This window comes from Staurois parvus, unplaced genomic scaffold (genome assembly GCF_062004578.1).
Source record: "Staurois parvus isolate SC_StPar_1 unplaced genomic scaffold, SC_StPar_1.0 ptg000263l, whole genome shotgun sequence".
In the NCBI taxonomy this organism is placed as follows: Eukaryota; Metazoa; Chordata; class Amphibia; order Anura; family Ranidae; genus Staurois; species Staurois parvus.
Window position 1 is genome coordinate 4,622,221 of NW_028318059.1, and position 22,589 is coordinate 4,644,809.

The 22,589-nt window shown below is 41.5% G+C and overlaps 1 protein-coding gene across 4 annotated transcripts in view; it reads right to left on the minus strand.

Annotated features, from left to right (window-relative positions):
* Positions 1-22,102, minus strand: part of COASY (Coenzyme A synthase) — a 223,500-nt gene extending 201,398 nt beyond the window's left edge. For 3 of the 4 annotated variants that reach the window (XM_089681298.1, XM_089681296.1, XM_089681299.1), the window contains exon 1: positions 21,993-22,102. The gene's annotated coding sequence lies outside the window, so the exon portion shown is untranslated. The remainder of the gene's footprint in view (positions 1-21,992) is intronic. The other variant, XM_089681297.1, reaches the window with a different exon arrangement.
* Positions 22,103-22,589: the final 487 nt, after the last annotated feature.

A 22,589-nucleotide genomic window follows, 5' to 3' on the forward strand; every position in this document is an offset into this window, starting at 1 on the left:
ATACCCATGGCTTGTGCAAGAAATAAATCATTTAAATGACAATTTTGTGTAAAAAAAAAATAAAAATAAATGTTTTTGTCATTTTCCAGAAACTTGTGGAAAAAAAATAAATCTTCCATGGACACAATGGGGTTTATTTACTAAAGCTGGAGAGTCCAAAATCAGACTCCCTTCTGCATAGAAACCAATCAGCTTCCAGGTTTCATTGCCAAAGCTTCATTGAACAAGCTGAGGTTAGAAGCTGATTGGTTTCTATGCAGAAGGGAGTCTGATTTTGGCTTTAGTAAATAAACCCCAATATGTCTCTCAGCAGATAGCTTAGGGTGTCTACTTTCCAAAAAGGGGTCATTTGGGGGGGTTTGTTCTATCCTGGTATTTTAGCACCTCAAAAGATGTGATGGGCGGTCAGAAAGTAAAATCTGTGTAAATTTCAAATTATCTATACCATAGTTTGTAAACGCTATAACTTTCACACAAAAGCAATCAATATAAACTTACTGGGATTTTTTTTACCAAAAACATGTAGCAGAATACATTTTGGCCTAAATTTATGAGGAAATTTGAGTTTACGATATATTTTTTTATAGCTGAAAGTAGAAAATATTGTTTTTTTTCTAAATTTTTGTTTTTTTTCTTTATAGCGCAAAAAATAAAAAGCGCACATGTGATAAAATACCACCAAAAGAAAGCTCTATTTGTGTGAAAAAAAGGACATAAATTTTATTTGGGTACAGCATTGCATGACCGTGCAATTATCATTTGAATTAGTGCAGTGCTGTATAGTAAAAAAAGGCATAAATTACAGTATCTATACCATAGTTTGTAGACGCTATAACTTTCACACAAAGCAATCAATATACACTTATTGGGATTTTTTTTTTTACCAAAAACGTAGCAGAATACATTTTGGCTTAAATTTATGACTAACTTTGAGTTTACGATATATTTTTTATATCTGAAAGTAGAAAATATTGTTTTTTTTCACATTTTTCGTCTTTTTTTGTTTATAGCACAAAAAATAAAAAGCGCATAGGTGATAAAATACCACCAAAAGAAAGCTCTATTTGTGTGAAAAAAAGGACAAAAATTTTGTTTGGGTACAGCATTGCATGACCGTGCAATTACCATTTGAATTAGTGCAACGCCAAACAGCAAAAAAAGGCCTGGTCATTAACCACTTCCAGACCAGACACTTTTACCCCCTTCCTGACCAGGGCAATTTTCAGCTTTCAGCGCTATCACACTTTGAATGACAATTGTGCAGTCATGCAACACTGTACCCAAATTAATTTTTTACCATTTTTTTGAGACAGATAAAGCTTTATTTTGGTGGTATTTATTCACCACTGGGATTTTTATTTTTTTTGCTATGTAATGAAAAAGTCCAAATATTTTGAACAAAAGTGTTTTTTTTTATAAAATTTTGCAAATAAATAATATTGCATCATACATCTTTGCTTTGCCAACATGTATTCCGTTATCTTTTTAGCAAAAAAACAAAAAAAAACAAATTAGTTTATAACCAAAAATTATAATTTTTAAACATTTTTTTTTACATTTTTATTTTTTTTTTTATATTATTATTTTTTATTTTTTTTTTTACATACTGTCACCCTAGCAGTACAGTGTCACCATGGTGACACTGTACTACTTGTGGGGGGTGATGAAGATTTTTTTTTTTTTTTTTACTGATTGCTTTTATACCCATATAGGATGTAAAAGCAATCATTTCTCTTTCTCTCTGTGTGCATTCCTGCACTCACTGAGAAATACTGAGTGAGCTGTGATTGGTCACAGCTTGTCACATGGTACAAGGCTGTTGTGAATAGCATTGTACCATGTAACCTCTGTGATCATTCACAGATTTCACACATAGTAAGCAATGATGTCACAAGTGACATCTTGCTTACTACTTTGCATGTGATCACTGATTGGCCAATCAGTGATCACATGATCGGGACCTCGTACAGAGGTCCCGTCCGACGATCGGTGTTTCACTGTGTCCGGAGGACACAGCGGGCACCGGATCGCGGTGCTGCGCGCTCCCAGGGAGCGCGCACAAGCAGGGTGCGGGGAGGCCATTCATAAACGGCCACCCGACCCTGTACTGCCACCGTCCGGCCGTTTATATACAACGGCCGGTCGGGAAGTGGTTAAGGGGGGGTAAATCCTCAGGAGTGCAAGTGGTTAATATCACTTTAAAATCAATGAAACACAATCAATTTATCTTATTTGCTCCCATTTTGTCTGTTAAATTTACCATTAGAAGCATTTGGTTATACATTCACCGGCCTCTTTATTAAGTACACCTGTTCAAATGCTTCGTAACACAAATTGCTAATCAGCCAATCACATGGCAGCAACTCAATGCATTTAGGCATCTAGATGTGGTGAAGACGACTTGCTGAGGTTCAAAATAAGCATCAGAATAGGGAAGAAAGGGGATTTAAGTGAATTTTAATGTGGCATGGTTGTGTGTGCCAGACGGGCTGGTCAGAGTATTTAAAAAAGCTTATGATCTACTGGGATTTTCATGCACAACCATCTCTAGGATTTACAGAGAATGGCCCAAAAAAAGAACAAATATCCAATGAGCAGCAGTTGTGTGGACGAATATGTCTTGTTGATGTCAGAGGAGAATGGGAAGACTGATTCAAGAGGATAGAAAGGCAACAGTAACTCAAATAAGCACTCCGCTCAACCAAGGTTTGAAGAATACCATCTCGGAATGCACAACACATTGAACCTTGAAGCAGATGGGCTACAGCAGCAGAGGACCACACTCGGTAGCAAGGTGTACCTAATAAAGTGGACGCTGACTGTAGATCACCTTATGGAGAGGAGGAGAGGGAAGGCTGTTTTGTTTTTCCTAACACACTTTCTGTCCTATGGTGAGATACAGCAGCTACTCCCACATTGCTGCTCCCTAGAGTACAGTAAATAAGCTGTCAGCCTAGCACAGGAAGTGACAGGATCACTAGATGAAAAAAAAATTCAGATACCACATACAAGGACTGGGAGAGTGCAATATATAATATTTTTGGTAATGGGAGTTTAGATACACTTTAACACACAGAGAAAGTCTCTAACCCCTTGATGTAGCAGTGAGGGGTGGCTGAAAGGCAGTAATTTAGTCTTCACATTCACTGGGGTTTATTAACCACTTCCAGTCCGGACACTTTTACCCCGTTCCTGTGCAGGCCAATTTTCAGCTTTCAGTGCGATCACACTTTGAATGACAATTGCGCGGTCATGCAACACTATACCCATATGAATATTTTAGCATTTTTTTGAGACAGATAAAGCTTTATTTTGGTGGTATTTAATCACCACTGGGATTTTTATTTTTTTTGCTATGTAAATTAAAAAGTCCAAAAATTTTGAAAAAAAGTGTTTTTCTTATAAAATTTTGCAAATAAATCATAAAATTTAATCATAAATCTTGGCCAACATTTATTCCATTATATTTTTAGTAAAAAAAAAAAAATAACCCAAAGTAGTTTATAACCAAAAATTATAATTTTTGGTGACACTGTACTACTTGTGGGGGGGGGTGATGAAGATTTTTTTTTTTTTTACACCGATAGCTTTTACACCCATAAAGGATGTAAAAGCAATCATTTCTCCTTGCAAATAAATAATATTTCATCATACATCTTTGCTTTGCCAACATGTATTCCGTTATCTTTTTAGCAAAAAAACAAAAAAAAACAAATTAGTTTATAACCAAAAATTATAATTTTTAAACATTTTTTTTTACATTTTTATTTTATTTTTTTATATTATTTTTTATTTATTTTTTTTTTACATACTGTCACCCTAGCAGTACAGTGTCACCATGGTGACACTGTACTACTTGTGGGGGGTGATGAAGATTTTTTTTTTTTTTTTTTACTGATTGCTTTTATACCCATATAGGATGTAAAAGCAATCATTTCTCTTTCTCTCTGTGTGCATTCCTGCACTCATTGAGAACTACTGAGTGAGCTGTGATTGGTCACAGCTTGTCATATGGTACAAGGCTGTTGTGAATAGCCTTGTACCATGTGACCTCTGTGATCACAGATTTCACACATAGTAAGCAATGATGTCACAAGTGAAATCTTGTTTACTACTCTGCATGTTATCACTGATTGGCCAATCAGTGATCACATGATCGGGACCACGTACAGAGGTCCCGTCTGACGATCGGTGTTCCACTGTGTCCGGAGGACACAGCGGGCACCGGATCGCGGTGCTGCGCGCTCCCAGGGAGCGCACACAAGCAGGATGCGGGGAGGCCGTTTATAAACGGCCACCCGACCCTGCACTGCCACCAACCAGCCGTTTATATACAACGGCTGGACGGGAGGAGGTTAAAGTGCAAAATCAAGCTCACTTCTGCACACTCCAGCTTTAGTAAATAAACTCCATTATGTTTTTTTCATGCAATAGTTGTTTAGAAATTAGCATTATAGCCACATTTGCTCAACACCTTGACCCAGTTTTACTAAAGGCATAGAGCATTTTCCAGTTTAAAGCTGAACCCCAGGACAAAAAATACAATCTTCAATAACCACAAAAAATATAAATGCATTCTGTGTGCACCAAAACATTTGCAAACCCAATTATTACCTTGTAAAAGAAGAAGTGACATCTTTACAGTGCTGCACATGAGAAGAGATGTGGGAGGAACCTAGCAGATCCTCCCACTACTGGCTGCCTGTAGACAACTTCAGGAGGTGGCAGATATAAGACCAGTAAAGCTAACCATATACTATACAGTAATTCTATTCAAGAATTTTCATGGAAGAACCCTGAATTTTTGAAAGGTTAAGGGGGTCAAATTGATGCTCGTTTTTAAAGGCAGCGACAAGAAAATTTAAAGGGGGAAGTAGAAAGTTTTTCATGAATGATCTATTTCTAACTGTATGTGGTTTTCATTCAGAAAAGTCCATTCATTTTAAAATAAAATAAAAGCAAACAAAATTTTGAAGTACATTCAAACATTTGTCAAGGGATTGAATACACTGAGAATTTTCTGACGAATATCTGTTTGAAAATGTTCTAGAGCAGGGGTGGGCAAACTTTTTGACTTGAGGGCCGCAATGGGTTCATATATTGGACCCGGGGGCCGGACCAAGAGTAGATGAATGATGTGTATGTGTCATCCATAGTAAGTATAGTAATATTCCCCCATAGTAAGCATAGTAACTAATCCCCCATATAGTAATTCATCCCCCATATAGTAATTCATCCCCCATATAGTAATTCATCCCCCATATAGTAATTCATCCCCCATATAGTAATTCATCCCCCATATAGTAATTCATCCCCCATATAATAATTCATCCCCCATATAGTAATTCATCCCCCATATAGTAATTCATCCCCCATAGTAATTCATCCCCCATAGTAATTCATCCCCCCTATAGTAATTCATTCCCCATATTAATTCATCCCCCATATAGTAATTCATCCCCCATATAGTAATTCATCCCCCATATAGTAATTCATTCCCCATATTAAATCATCCCCCATATTAAGTCCCCCCTGTGTCAATTCACTTACCTTTGCTCCACGCGTTCCTCTCGCCGTGTTCCCGCGCCGTTCCGGTGTAGCATGAAAATCTGTCTCCTATGAGGATCTGTCCCCCTCGACGTATCTGCGCATGTGCCAGTTTCAGGCATTAGCAGCCGATCGGCGATCTCCGGCACATGCGCAGATACGTCGAGGGGGACAGATCCTCATAGGAGACAGATTTTCATGCTACACCAGTCTTCAGGGCGGACTGTGAGAGGAGCCTAGCGGGAGCCTAGCTCCGCGGGCCGGATTAAAAGGTCCGCCGGGCCGTATACGGCCCGCGGGCCGTAGTTTGCCCATTGCTGTTCTAGAGCATGGACAGCTTAACTTTGCACAAATAAAGTGATATCCTAATTACAGGAAGCTCCTGCACAAAGTGTAAACACTTCTTTCTGGGGGGTACCTGCACAGATCTGGAAAAAAAAAAAATACACAAAGCATAGCAATATTTAAGTAAGAATAGACATGCCTCTAGTATTTTAGGCAAGATTTGCTTTAACCACTTTCGAGCCGCCCACCCACAACGTACTGCGAACAGGCCGCAGCTACAGGACCAGCAAAGTATCCTTACGTCACTGGTCTTTTGCCAACACAGTAGGGGGAGAGCAGGCATGCAACCCTACACCCCCCACCCCCACGTCTGCTGTGTCCACCGGACACAGCACAATGAGAATGCCAGTAATTGGGACTCATTCATCACGTGATCGCTATGCGAGCACATTATCAGAATGACTACAAAGCTTTTATGAATCAATCTGAATTATGCCATCCAGGGCGAGAACAGACACGGCACGGAGTAAAAGCACTATATTTTACACACACAGGTTAAATTAGTGCATTTAACTCTTTGATCACCCCATCACTCAGCCAGTGCCATTAGTACAGTGTAAGTATATAGCATGTTTCACTGATCACTGCTTTGCTGCCAATAGCGATATCAGATAGCCTGAGGGTAAGTTAGCGCCCCTCCTAGCCAGGGTCAGCTAGCGTTAGATTGCCCGCACACTATCGCACTCACTCTAAAGGTCGCTGATCACAGCCATTAGCAGTATAGTGTTTGTACAGATTATATATTGATCACTAATAGAACTATAGTAGAGCCTCCTTTGTATAGTGTCCTCAAAAATTCAGTGTTAGCAGTATCAGCCCCATTTGCTGTCAGCACTAGCGTTTAGTCCCCCCGCTGTTTTTCACGGAAGATTTTTATCAATTGATTGTGGGTGAAAGCAATTTATACACACAATAATACATCGCCGCCCACCCAAATTCAGCTCTTGCCAGACAATTCGCATGGAAACCTATCACAGTTTATGAATTTAAAAAACTTTTTTGGGCCTAACCCTCAGCATGAGCATTACAAAAAAGAATGAATTGCAGTCATATTGGTCCACAGAGCCGATTCATCATATGCCCATGTTCTCTCTGGTTACATATATGCCCAACATGGATTAGCAACGTACTGGTACATCGCTGGACTTTAAGTGGTTATAACGGGATGATGCCTGCAGCTACAGGCATTATCCTGGTATCGTTTTTTTTCAGCTGGCGGTCACCTTTCATGTAAAAACAATCCTAGCCAGTGATTAGCTGCTGGATTGCTTTTGCAAGCAGCAGGAAGGGACACCCCCCACCCTTCCTCGCCTGTCCCACCGGGGAACCTAAAAATGCAGCCGGCAGTTCCGCTGGCTGAAAATAGAGCTGATCATAGATTCAAATGCCTCCAATCATCTCTATGGTCTAAGACGGGGTCCTCAAACTACAGCCTGCGGGCCACATGCGGCACGCCGAGGCCATTTATCCGGCCCGCCAGCAGGGGCGTATTTTCCGCGAAGAAGGGACACTAAGTACAGGGGTGGGCAGGGGGCTGCTATACCTTACCTGGCTCTGGTCCCAGTCCCACTACGATCAAGTCCAGGAAGCGCTGCTCCTTCATTCACTCCGGCCACTCCCTCTCTCCTGCCGCTTGGCTCTGCCTCCTCACCGGTGATTGGGCACCAGAACTGTAGCTCAGGAAAGGCACACAGGCGGCCAATCACCTGCGAGAAGGCGGAGCCGAGTGGCCCCGCGAACATCGAGTGATGGAAAGGCTGGAGTGAAGAAGGACAGCTGACAGGTAAGTGTGCCATGCTGATGGTGCTGCTGCAACCAGGTATGCTGGCTGCAGCAGCACCATGCTGGAGCAGGGGTCAGCAAGTTAAGTGTCATTGGTGTCAGTGGGAGGAATAGTGCCTCATCATTGGTGTCACTGATACTAATGATGGGGCATTATTCCACCCACTGACACCAATGATGGGGCACTATTCCTCCCCCCACTGACACCAACGATGGGGTACTATTATTCCCCCCACTGACACCAACGATGGGGTACTATTCCTCCCACTGACACCAATGACGGGGCACTTTCCCCCCCCCCCCCCCCCCACTGACACCAATGACGTAATATTCCTCCCACTGACACCAAAGATGGGGCACTATTCTTACCACTGGCACCAATGATGGGACACTGTTCCTCCCACTGACACCAATGATGGGACACTATTCCTCCCACTAACACCAATGATGGGACACTATCCCCTTCTCCCACTGACACCAATGATGGGACACTATCCCCTTCCCCCACTGACACCAATGATGGGACACTATCCCCTTCCCCCACTGACACCAACAACGGGGCGCTATTCCTCCCCACCCCCCGACACCAACAATGGGGCACTATTCCTCCCACTGACACCAACGATGGGGCACTATTCCTCCCACTGACACCAACGATGGGGCACTATTCCTCCCACTGACACCAACGATGGGGCACTATTCCTCCCACTGACACCAACGATGGGGCACTATTCCTCCCACTGACACCAACGATGGGGCACTATTCCTCCCACTGACACCAACGATGGGGCACTATTCCTCCCACTGACACCAACGATGGGGCACTATTCCTCCCACTGACACCAACGATGGGGCACTATTCCTCCCACTGACACCAACGATGGGGCACTATTCCTCCCACTGACACCAACGATGGGGCACTATTCCTCCCACTGACACCAACGATGGGGCACTATTCCTCCCACTGACACCAACGATGGGGCACTATTCCTCCCACTGACACCAACGATGGGGCACTATTCCTCCCACTGACACCAACGATGGGGCACTATTCCTCCCACTGACACCAACGATGGGGCACTATTCCTCCCACTGACACCAACGATTGCGCACTATTCCTCCCACTGACACCAACGATGGGGCACTATTCCTCCCACTGACACCAACGATGGGGCACTATTCCTCCCACTGACACCAACGATGGGGCACTATTCCTCCCACTGACACCAACGATGGGGCACTATTCCTCCCACTGACACCAACGATGGGGCACTATTCCTCCCACTGACGCCAACGATGGGGCACTATTCCTCCCACTGACGCCAACGATGGGGCACTATTCCTCCCACTGACACCAACGATGGGGCACTATTCTTCCCACTGACACCAACGATGGGGCACTATTTCTCCCACTGACACCAACGATGGGGCACTATTCCTCCCACTGACACCAACGATGGGGCACTATTCCTCCCACTGACACCAACGATGGGGCACTATTCCTCCCACTGACACCAACGATGGGGCACTATTCCTCCCACTGACACCAACGATGGGGCACTATTCCTCCCACTGACACCAACAATTGCGCACTATTCCTCCCACTGACACCAACGATGGGGCACTATTCCTCCCACTGACACCAACGATGGGGCACTATTCCTCCCACTGACACTAATGATGGGGCACGATTCTTCCCACTGACACCAATAATGGGGCACGATTCCTCCCACTGACACCAATGATGGGGCACTATTCCTCCCACTGACACCAATGTTGGGGCACTATTTCGCTCCATAAGACACACTTGGGGGGAAATGTCTGTGCATCTTTTGGAGCAGCCGGCCCAGTATTCCCGCCGCCGTTGTATGTCCGCAGTCTCTGGTCATCTCCTGTACTGTGTCTGCGTTTGTTCATAGTTTTTTTTTTTTTTTAAACTATAGTCCGGCCCTCCAACGGTCTGAAGGACAGTGAACTGGCCCCCCGTTTAAAAGGTTTGAGGACCCCTGGTCTAAGAGATCGGAAGCTACAAGCATTTTGTCATTTCTGTTTCGCCGGATATAAACAGCGCCATATTAAAATTGGGAAAGCATCTGATCACACAGATCTTGGTGTGATCAGATGCTTTAAGGGCAGAGAAGACAATCTAATAGAACCCAGATTTCTTAGAAAAGAATACCTGTCACTGCCTATTGCCATCACATGGGATATTGACATTACTTGCAATAATAAAATAAAAAAAAAAAAAAAAAAAAAAAAGTACAGTGCAGAAATAATTAAAAAAGCAAAATAAATAATAAAAAAAATAATTCACCCCCACACTCGCACACAAAGGCAAAACGCAAGCGGCAGTCCCATGGTGGTATGTAAACAGAGATTGCACCATGCATGTGAGGCATTAACTCGAACATCAGATTGAGGGCAGTAATTCTAGCACTAGACTTCCTGTGTAAATATAAAGTAGTGACCTGTAAAGACTTTTAAAGCGTTGCCTATGGATATTACAAAAATTACAGAATTTGTCGCCCTTTGCACAGGTATGCGCAATTTTAAAGCATGTCATGTTTGGTATCCATTTAATCGACGTACCATCATCTTTTATATTCTATCGAACAATTGGCCAATATATTGTGTTTTTGTGCATTTAAATTCTAAAAAGTGTACTTTTTCCCAAACAATTTGTGTTTGAAAAATCACTGCGCAAATACTGTGTGACAAAAAATTTCAACACCCACCAATTTATTCTCTAGGATCTCTGCTTTACAAACAGTTTTTTGCAAGCAAACAAAAAGTGTAAGAAAAGGCTTGGTCTTGAAATGCTTAGAAAATAGGGCGATGTCTGGCATAAGCTTCTAATGTTGGCCCTGAAATGCCAGGATAGTAGAAGCGCCCCTGCCTCAAATGACCCCTTTTTGGAAAGCAGACACTCCAAAGTATTTGCTAAGAGGCATGGTAACTATTTGCAGATCTCAAGTTTTTGGAAAACAAAGAAAGAAAAACGAAAATGTATTTTTCTTTTATTATTTTTCAAAAAACTTTGACCCTTTCAGTTCAACAAAAGCTGCCATTTCAGCCAGTCTGGGCTATCCCCTTGGTGAAACTTACCAGTAAGGGAGGGGGGGGGGGTTCTGGTAGCTATTCCTTTGCCAGACTGTTTTTAGAATTGCAACCCTGCCCTGTAGCAAACTTGTCTTGGTATTACACAAGAACAAGATGGTGCTTAATCCAAATATTTCCTTTTTAAACAAAGGTGATTTCTGATTTCCACTTGAACGTAGATATTGTTTTACCCTCCCAATGCCATTCTCCAAAATTACCTAAGGAAGCAGCTTTTCACTGTTTGGGTAGTGCGAGCTGTGAGGGTATCAGGGCAACTGCCTCTATCAGAAAATCTGACTATTTGTTTCACCTCATGGGGGCAAACAGGGATCTTCAGCTTCGTGCTCCATGGTTGCTTAGCGAATTGGCCAGATCTGTTCTCGGTTTTATTCCCTTAAAGGAAAGGAGCCCCATTTCTGATTAAGGCTCATTCTACTAGATCTGATGGCACATTTTGGGCGATAAGCCAACAGGCTATTGTTGCACCGAACACAACAGACTTTTGCCAAGTTGTACCATGTGGATGTTCAAGCTTGGACTGATGGTAGTTTTAGCTGCAAGGTTTGCAGCAGGCCGACATTTGAACCTTGGTTGGCCTTATTAGACTGGAAGTTTTTTTTTTAGGGTTGTTGGCTATACAGTTTTTGTTGCTTAATGGTTACTCTCGTCTAATTTGCTGCTTTGGGATGTCCCATCTATTATGATGAAACCAATGTCCTGTACAGTACAATCAAGAAAACTGGATTTATTTAATACCTGTAAAGTTATTTTTTTTTTGGAGTATAGTACAGGATATGAGACCCTACCCTGTGTGCCTTTGGTCCTTCATTGCTTGCTACAAAACTGAGAATCACATGGTGGGAGAGGTTTTATACAAATGGCTTTGCCAGTATCCAATCACCTGAAGGTGGCAGCATATAATCCATCCATTATAATGACAACCTGTGCTGTATTCCAAGTAAAGAATTTTACAGGTAAATAAAAATCCAATTTTAGAAGCTTAAACAAGCAACATGGAGCCTGTAAACATGTATGACAGCAGAACACATTTTAAAGCAAACCTGAATTCATTTTCCTCCCTTTGCATTTTTGTTCAGCTTAGCACTGGCATATGATTTTGCCCTCTGCATGGGTGTGGACCTAGATTAGTTCTGAGAATGTTTTCACTAATGTTCCAAATGTTGCAGTAAAACTGTATATCACTGCGATATCTAATGTGTGTTGCACAATCGTCTTTTAGTATGTGCATGTTTGTGTTCATATGTGTATGTGTGAGGGCATGGGGTTTTTATTTTTTATAATTTTACAACATATTAAATAGCTTTAAAAAAAAAATGTCACTTTACTTTATTAACAAGGGAGCCTATAAGCCCCCTATTTAAGGCATCAGGGGTCTATTGCACTCCCAATGGCTCCCCTGCACTCAATGCACTGAGATCTGAGACACATGATCCCCAATTCACTCCCAATACAAGCTCTGTTAGCCAGAGATAAGGATGAGCTAAGGCTTTGCCGAGTTCAGCGGAATATTAGCTCATTCCTATTCCTAGTCTAAAACATGATAGAAGGCTGCCATCCTAATCAGCTAAGACTGTGGAATTCCCTGCCCCACAGCTGCACACAAAAAAGGGGTGGGAATGTTGGTGACATCATTGACCTAACTTGGCCAGCCAAATTTGGACAATGTCAATGGCCTAATAAGGTTCCCCCATCTTGCAGCCGATACCCGCAGTGGTTCCCAGGCTTTGCCATTTCTCACAGGGAGCCAGTATCACAGTAAGCAGTCAGCATGGCTGCCCACAGAGGAGATAGAGAAACTTTCGTTCCCCGATCACTTCTGTGACAAACAATCCCAAAAGTGAGGATTTAGTCACTTCAGATTTCAGAGCTGTCATTTCCTGGCTGTAACAGTCAGGGAAGCATCTAACCAAGCATGACCTGTGCTTGGCTAGTTGCTTTGGAGGGCAGGGGAAACATCAGGGGTCTAATAGACCCTGAGGCCTCCATGAAAAAATACCTGTCACCTGTTCAAAACTATCACAAGAGGGCTAGTTCACCCCTTTGTGAGAGCAACAAAGTTAAATGAAAAAAAAAAGTATTTAAAAAAAATGTAGGTAAAATAATGATTAACAAAAAAAAATAATAAATTAAAAGCATCGGTGGTGGGGATCCAACCAAACAAGCAAATGCAAACGTAGATCATGCATGCATGTAACCAGCGATTGCACCAGGTGTTGCCACGAATGTCAAAATGAGGGCAATAATTCTAAGGCTATCATTCGCAATTACCTCTAAACTGCTATCCTGTAAAGGCTTTTAAAGGGTCACCTGTGGACAATATTGGGTATCGTAGTTTGTTGCCATTTCACAGGTGCATGCTATTTTAAATCTTGACATATTTGGTATGTATTCACTTAAAACATCTTTTATATTTTACCAAAATAAAGTGGGTATTATAGTGTGTTTGTGTGCACCAAAAAACATTTTTGTGTATTTTTTTTTCCTGAAAATGTGCATTTGATAAATGGCTGCACAAATATCATGTGATATAAAAAAAATTGCAATAGCCACAATGTACAGAAAACATGTTTGGTTGTTTTAACAAAAAAAAAAAATCAAATTTTAACATGTGGAAAAAAATAAAAAAATTGCTCTGGTAAGCAAGCAGCTAATTATCTCTTATTTGCTATATTTTTTTCCATGAAAGTGGAGTTACACTTTAAGTCATCTTGTCACAGAGCTGTGCAGTAAATGTATGCTGAGCTACGCATGCGCAGTGAGAAGGATTTGACAGAAGAAACCAATAGGGCCCTATTTGTAGACGTATTTCCACTTTAAGGCTCCATGCAAACTAACTTTTTTTAGGCTCAAAATACGCTGGATAGAAAATGCTGGTAACAGCATTTTTAGGAGATTTATTTTATCTTTATTAGTGTTTTTACAGTACATGTAAAAGGGGAAAAAAAAAGCAAGAAAAAAAAAGCTGTTAGGATCATTTTAGTAGCGTTTAGCATTTTTTTCTGCTGGAAAAACGCTCCATAAAACTACAAAATCTATTTTTTTCTGCTTCTAGACACTTAGACACTGAAGCTCAAAAAAATGCTAAATAGCCTAAAGTAGTGTGCATGAACACACAGGATAACACTATTTGGCTTCTAGGAGCAGAAAAAAAAAAAAACGCTAGTGTGCATGAAGCCTAAAGGCTTGCATAGATAAGTGTTGCTGACAAACTGCGCAAGTCAGCAAAAGGCTGCATTTCATCGGATTTACTTGCAATGCAAACACTTAGGATCTGCTGCATCCAAAGAAATACAACGCAAAGCAGGTCAAAAGACAACCTCAGAACTGGTCACTATACTGCACTATTGAAGTTAATGGCCCTATTTACAGGTGAAACTCGAAAAATTAGAATATCATGCAAAAATTCATTTATTTCAGTAATGCAACTTAAAAGGTGAAACTAATATATGAGATAGACTCATTACATGCAAAGCAAGAAAGTTCAAGACATGATTTGTCATAATTGTGATGATTATGGCTTACAGCTCATGAAAACCCCAAATCCACAATCTTAGAAAATTAGAATATTACATGCAATCCATAAAACAAGGATTGCACAGAGAACAATATCGGACCTCTGAAAAGTATAAGCATGCATATGTACTCCGTACTTGGTTTGGGCCCCTTTTGCAGCAATTACTGCCTTAATGCGGGGGTGGCATGGGAGCTAACAGCCTATGACACTGCTGAGGTGTTATGGAAGACCAGGATGCTTCAATATCGGCCTTCAGCTTTTCTGCATTGTTCTGTCTCATGTCTCTCATCTTTCTCTATAGGGTTCAGGTCAGGCAAGTTTCAAGTGTCAATGATGGTTTTCTGCACAACTGTCAGGTCAGCAGTCTTTTCCATGATCGTGATTCCTACTGAACCAGACTGTGAGACCATTTAAAGGCTCAGGAACCCTTTGCAGGTGTTATGGCTTAATTAGCCAATTAGAGTGGGACACTTCGAGCCTAGAATATTGCACCTTTTCACAATATTCTAATTTTCTGAGATTGTGGATTTGGGGTTTTCATGAGCTATAAGCCATAATCATTACAAATTATGACAAATCACGGCTTGAACTATCTTGCTTTGCATGTAATGAGTCTATCGCATATATTAGTTTCACCTTTTAAGTTGCGTTACTGAAATAAATTAACTTTTGCACGATATTCTAATTTTTCGAGTTTCACCTGTATGCGGTTTCTTTATAGTGTGATAGACTGTATCCCCTGAGGAAGCCCGAATGGGTGAAACTTGTCAAGAATCATCACAACATTTATGTTAAATCCTTGGGAATTATATGTGAGATTGTACTCTACCAAAAAACCTCCAAATTGTTTTGTTTTTAATTGTTTTTTTAAAAATCATTTTGTAATAAAGAATTGTGGATTTCATCTTTGGAACTTTTTTGTTATGACTTGGCACCTTGAAAGTCCTATGCTTCCTCTTTTCGGGTCTATTTAATGTTGGGGATGTGGTGCTAGGATCCCTCTATATGACTCACTGCTGACAAATACAGACATTCTATAAAGCCACTTACGCAAACAGAGGAGAACCTGCTAAATTTGACAAAATCTGGGGAAGAGGGAGGGAGCTGTGTCAATTCTACATCTACAGTGTCAGATTATTTCATTATAATTGGTTAACGGGTTCTTATTGTGATCCCTTCGTAGACTTTCAAAATTGAAGTGTTACTAAACTCACACCAGTAAAATCAGTCTGCATATGCTGTAAAGCATGCTTGTTATACTCATTGTGGAACCTAAGGGGTTAATTCTCCACATTGTGTAAAAAAGGATGTTTGATCCGGTCTTCTTTGATTCTCCCCTTGTTCCAGTGTCTCCTAAATAAAACAGAAGCTCAGGGGGCAAGTTGCACATGCTCATTCTGGAGTGTATTGCTAGAGAGTGTGTTTTCTTGGTAGAGTGCATGTGATAAGCACAGGGCCAATCAGCACTGTCCAGACAGAGGTCAGGGGTCCTGCATCCTCCTACAGGAGAATTAAAACTCCTCCTATAAGCTATAACCAGCACTCTGCTAGACACTGATAGAAGTCACAAGACTGCTATATACTGCTGATGAGAAAAGGTATTTAGCAGTTTATATTTATTAAAATAATTGCATGTTCATGTTCTGTGTACTGTGAGAGACCAGATATAGTAAATGCAGGGTCTTGGGTTTAGTTACACTTGAATTGCTATATGAAAGCCTCCTTTGCCCCTAGAGGTTACTAGGGACATATCCGATTTCTGATTATATACAGTGCATCCAGAAATTAATTTTTTTCCCCTCAACAAACAATACCCCATAATGACGTGAAAGAAATTAGTTTTGAAATCTTTGCAATTTATTAAGAAAAAAAAAAAAAACACATGTACATAAGTATTTACAGACTTTGCTCAATACTTCGTTGAAGCACCTTTAGCACCAATTACAGCCTCAAGTAATTTTGAGTATGATGCTACAAGCTTGGTACACCTATTTTTAGGCAATTTATCCCATTTTTACTTGCAGTACCCCACAAGCTTCATCAGGTTGGATGGGGGGTGTTGGTGCACAGCCATTTTCAGATCTCTCCAGAGATGTTCAATCGGATTAAAGTCTGGGCCACTCCAGGACATTCACAGAGTTGGCCCATAGCCACTCCTTTGTTATGTGGGCTGTGTGCTTAGGGTTTTTGTCCTGTTGAAAGATGAACCATCGCCCCAGTCTAAGGTCCAGAGCGCTCTGGAACAGGTCTTCATCAAGAATGTCTCTGTACATTGCTGCATTCATCTTTCCTTGGATCCTGACTAGTCCCCCAGTTCCTGCCGCTGAAAAACATACCCACAGCATAATGCTGCCACCACCATGCTTCACTGTAGGATGGTATTGGCCAGGTGGTGAGCGGTGCTTGGTTTCCTGCAGATATGACGCTTGGCATTCAGGCCAAACAGTTCAATCTTTGTTTCATCAGACCAGAGAGTTTCATTTCACATGGTCTGAGAGTCCCTCAGGTGCCTTTTCACAAACTCCAGGCAGGCTGCCATTTGCCTTTTACGGAGGAGTGGCTTCTGTCTGGCCACTCTACCATACAGGCCTGATTGGAGTGCTGCAGAGGTGGTTGTTCTTCTGGAAGGTTTTCCTCTCTCCAGAGACACGCTGGAGCTCTTTCACAGTGACCATCGGGGTGCTTGGTTACCTCCCTGGCTAAGGCCCTTCTCCCTCGATCGCTCATTTTGGCCAGGCGGCCTGCTCTAGGGAGATTCCTGGTGGTTCAAAACTTTTTCTGTACCCTTCACCAGATCTGTGCCTTTATACAATCCTGTCTCCGAGGTCTACGGGACAATTGCTTGGACTTCATGGCTTGGTTTGTGCTCTGACATGCACTGTTAACTGTGGGACCTTATATAGACAGGTTTATGCCTTTCCTAACCATGTCCAAACAACTGAATTTCCCACAGGTGGGAATCAAGTTGTGGAAACATCTCAAGGATAAGTGGGAACAGGATGCACCAGAGCTCAATTTTGAGTGTCATGGAAAAGGCTGTGAATACTTATGTACATGTGGTATTTTTTATTTTTAATAAATTGCAAACATTTCAAAACAAACTTCTTTCATGTTGTCATTATGGGGTATTGTTTGTAGAATGTTGAGGGAAAAAATTAATTTAATCCATTTTGGAATAAGGCTGTAACATACCAAAATGTGGCAAAAGTTAAGCGCTGTAACTACTTTCTGGATGCACTGTATCTGATTGAAATTCACCCTTACCATATATTTTATTCAGTGTACAATTCTATTTATCAACTTTTGTATGGCTAATTTATGGAACTGCTATTGTAGCCACCAGTGCCGTGGTATTGTTGTTTTACTGTTTGTGCTGTCTACTGTTTGATGATTGTAGCTGCATTACAATTGAAAAACAATAAAAAGAAAATTTACAAACAAATACAGGCAGATACTTATCCATCATGCCGCCCCATCAGGGAGAATAGGATTGGCTGTGGAGGTATTCTGCAGCAGGACAATGACACCAAACATACTGTACAGCCAATGTCATTAAGAACTATCTTCAGTGTAAAGAAGAACAGGGAATACTGGAAGTGATGGTTTGGCCCCCACAGAGCTCTGATCACAATATCAGGTCTGTCTGGAATTACACGAAGAGACAGAAGGATTTATTGTAGCCTACATTCACAGAAGATCAGTGGCCAGTTCTCCAAGATGTTTGGAAAAAAAAAAAATCCATGTCCTGCTGGCTACTGGCAGGCATACTGGCTGGGGAAGCAGCTAATGGAGTGTGATGGAAAGGCGAGACAGCAGGGGTCTTTTTGACCCCTGATGTTTCATTAAAGAGAGCCTGTCACCAAAAAAAAGCATCAGACTTTTTGTCCCCTATGTGTTAAAGAAAAAAACAAAAAGATAAAAATTTAAGTTACACCCAAGTATTTAAAATTGCAAACGCACATGCATTTTTCGGGGGTGCCAATGTATGAAAACATCAATTGCACTACATATTACATATCACTGCGCACAATATTGACAGCAATAATTTTAGGCTTGTTGTTCCAGGTTAACTCTAAACGGATGACTAGAACCTTTTAAAACATTGTCAATGGAAAATATAGGGTGCCAAATTGGTTGCCATTTCACTAGCACATGCAATTTTTAGGCTAACAGGTTGGGTATCTATTTATTTAAAAAAAAAAAAAAATTGGATAACACATTGCATCTATGTGCCCTAACATTAACTTTGCTAGTGTTTTTTTTTTTTACTGAAATTTTGTGTTTCATAAAGCAGTTCACATAGCAGTTTTTCTAATACTGACCAACATAAAAAGCTGGAACTACCAGTATATTATTCTCTAGGACAGTGTTTCTCAATTATAGACAGTCCCGAGGTACCCTTGAAAATTATGGACAGTCTTGAGGCACCCCATTCTAAAATGTGAAAAACTATTTTAATAATTTTATATAAAGCAGCAACATTCACACACATAGGACACCCAACATTAGAGGTGGTTTATTCTTCCAAAGCAAATACACTTTTGCACACTGGTACTGACTAGTATTTCGATGTTCCTCTTCTCCCTCAGTTTTTCTCCATCACTGAGCTAATGTGACCCCAGCACTGATGGAGGGGGGCAGGGGAGGGTCAAACTAGGAAGCTGAGCAGGCAGCTGAAATCCTCTTTATCAACTAATGATGTCATTGTTTGTCAGGACGCCGGCGGCTAGAAGGTTGTAATGGTGCAAGGTAAAAACCTGTGGCTTTGTATAACTAAAAGGCAGGCTTGTTCCACCCGCTAGCTTGTATACAAGTTTTGGGCAACTTGTAGACATTTTGCCAAGGCACCCCTGAAGAAACCTCAAGGCACCCTAGTTGAGAAAGGCTTCTCTAAGATGTCTGTATTCATAAAATATACAATGTTTTATGAGTTTTACGTAATCCTCAAGCCTAAAATATTTGTTTTAAACATGTAGACGATAATGCTAAAACAGCACTGTTTGTGAAAACCACTGGGTTTTTAATTTTTTGCTATATAAATAAAAAAAATACCAAAAATTGGGGGGAAAAAAAAAACCCAAAAACTTTTGCTTAGTTTTTGTTATAAAATGTTGCAAATAAATACACTTTCTTCATAAATTTAGACCAAAATGTATTCTGTTACATTTCTGGGGTAAAAAATAACCCAAAATAGTGTATATTATTTAGCTTGTGAAAGTTGATCATAAAGCTGGTATTTAATTTGGTGGTGATCAGGGGGCTGGTATGGTGTTTGGCGGCGATCAGGGCGCTGGTATGGTGTATGGAGGCGATCAGGGCGCTTGTATGGTGTATGGAGGCGATCAGGGCGCTTGTATGGTGTACGGAGGCGATCAGGGCGCTTGTATGGTGTACGGAGGCGATCAGGGCGCTTGTATGGTGTACGGAGGCGATCAGGGCGCTTGTATGGTGTACGGAGGCGATCAGGGCGCTTGTATGGTGTAGATCAGGGAGCTAGTATGGCAAATGGCAGTGATCATGGCACTGGTATGGGGTATGGTGGTGATCAGGACATTGGTATTGTGTATTACAGTGTTATTGTGAGCACTGGGACAGGTGCTGGCTGCATTATTTATGACTACACTGGGGGCTGTGCTGAAGGACACTGGGAGAGGCTGGTACTGCAGTCTGTGAGTTTACATGCAGCCTGACAGGCTGCTGTACACTTACAGGCTGCAGTATTGGTTATCTCTGTTTTCACAGTGAGAACCAAGGCTTACTTTTACTTTGCACTGTTTAACCACTTGCCCTCCAGAGGATTTACCCCCCCCCCCCCCCCCCGCCCTTCTGACCAGGCCATTTTTTGCGATATGGCGCTGTGTTACTTTAACTGACAATTGAGCGGTCATGCAACACTGCACCCAAATTAAATTGATGTCCTTTTTCCCCACAAATGAAGCTTTCGGTGGTATTTGATCGCCTGTGCGGTTTTTATTTTTTGCGCTATAAACAAAAAAAAGGCCGACAATTTTGAGAAAAAAAAACAATATTTTTTACTTCTTGCTATTAAACATGTCCAGTAAAAAAACATTTTAAAAAATCAAATTTTGTTCAAATTTAGGCCAAAATGTATTCTGCTGCATGTCTTTGCTGAAAAGAAAATCCCAATACGTGTAAATTAATTGGTTTATGTGAAAGTTATAGCGCCTACAAATGGCGGTGTATATATACAGGAATTTGTTATTTTTTTAATATTAGTAACATCAACGATCAGCAACTTATAGGACTGCAGCAAGCATTCTGACACTGGGGGGGAACTGACTGTCACTGACATCCCCAGTGACACTAATACAGTGATCAGTGCTAATAAAAAGCACTAACACTGTACTAATGACGCTGGGCAGGAAGGGGTTAACATCTGGGGAGATCAAAGGTTTAACTGTGTGCTATTTTACTGTGTGCGTTTTACAGTGTCAGCACATTGCAGAGCAATACAAAGCAGTGTGCTGGTGCTGACAAGGGAGAGATCTGAATTGTTTACATACAGACCTCTGCCCAGTCAATGATATTCCACGATCGCCGGCGGGGAATCACCGTCCGGGACCTGGTGATCGACAGCTGAAGCCGCCACTGGCAGCTTGAGTAGGGCACACGAGAGTCTCCAGTTATAATGTAAATTGCCGAGCAAACTGCTGGCGCTATATAAATCTTGTATAACAATATAATATGTGTGTGTATGTGATTTTGCGCAGCCCTGCCACCCTGTAGCAGTATTTCTGCTATAGGGCAGCAGGCAAGTGGTTGATATGCGGTTACTGCGACTGGACACCAAAATCACATGGTAAAACACATCATGTGATCACCCGGCCAGAGCAGTAGTGTGATCTGCTGTGCATGGGTGACACACAGATCACAGGGTTCCCAGTTGTGCACTTTGTGAGCCGACGATGCTTCCCATCAGCCAATTATATGCTGTGGGCGGAAGGGAAGAGGTGAAAATATAACCACATAAGTGTAATCAATTGACAAAAAATTTACCATTTACGTTGTCATCGATCGATGTCAATAATTGGGGAATATTGATACAATGATGGCATTATCGCATGAACTTTCGACAGATCCTTATAAGCGTGACTGTTTTTTTTTTTTAGAACAATTTTTTGTGTATAGCCAGCATTAAATTGGTCCAGTATATTCCATACCTGTGGTATCCTTATAGAAGCTATAAATCACTGTAGTTGTCACTGCCCTGCTGCATAGTAACCACGAGGGGGGGGGGGGTATTACCTGCTTGGCATGACTGCCATTCAAAAGCACATTGCATCTCCTCAGTAAATGCGTTCTCCAACTCATTCAATCAGTGAATCCTTTGCATTCATTGACAAAAATGTAAGGCACTCTGTAAATGGCAGCTCTGCCAAGCAGGCAACCCCCTGTGGTTACTATGCCACTATGGGCAGCCCTTGACTGAAAAGACAGCGGGACGATCACTGTAGTAGTGACAACTACCACAGTTTTCTGCATCAGAGGTCTCTCACAGCTATGGAGGCTGTATACTTCTACTGAACCATACCTGGAATTCAGCATTAAAGTGTATCTAAAGCCAAAATTATTTAATATAATACAAGCACAAAGAATGATCCAAATGCCACATATACACTCATATGAATGGCCTTTAAAGGGCTAAAAGGAATGTAAACATTACCTCGATAACCACTTTATCACGCCAGGCGCCCCCAATCAGATAGATTGACCAGGTGCCCTCACACTCCCGAAACACCTCCCTGCCATTCACATACTCCACACGTATTAGTCAGAAAAGCGCATGTCCGTACATGATAGAGTCAGTGTGCTGTGGAAATTTCCGTCCGTGTAAAATCGTCCATTTTCTGGTGGACATCGCTTAGAAATGAGAACTTTAAGCTACAAAACAATGGCTGCTTAAAAAGCAAATGTTCTCTTTCTAAAGGTGCTGGTTTTCAGCAAACTTTACAGTAAGTAGTTATCAGATTGATAGTTGGCGGCGCTAACGAGGAGTGTTAGTTTAGACCTGGTGATACGATTTTTAAATCAAACGTTCAATGCAATAATTGGTTCTGGCGCTGCTTTCCCAAACTAATATAAGGTTTTACTGTGCGCGTAATACAACAGAGCTGCCGCTAGGTGGCAGCATGGCATAACGGCATGAAAGAGTTATTATTATTATTATTATTTCAGGTATTTATATAGCGTAGCGCTTTACATCCATGTATTGTATTGTAGTTCGGTGAACGTGGTATTGACCTTTTCGCTGCCAGAGCAG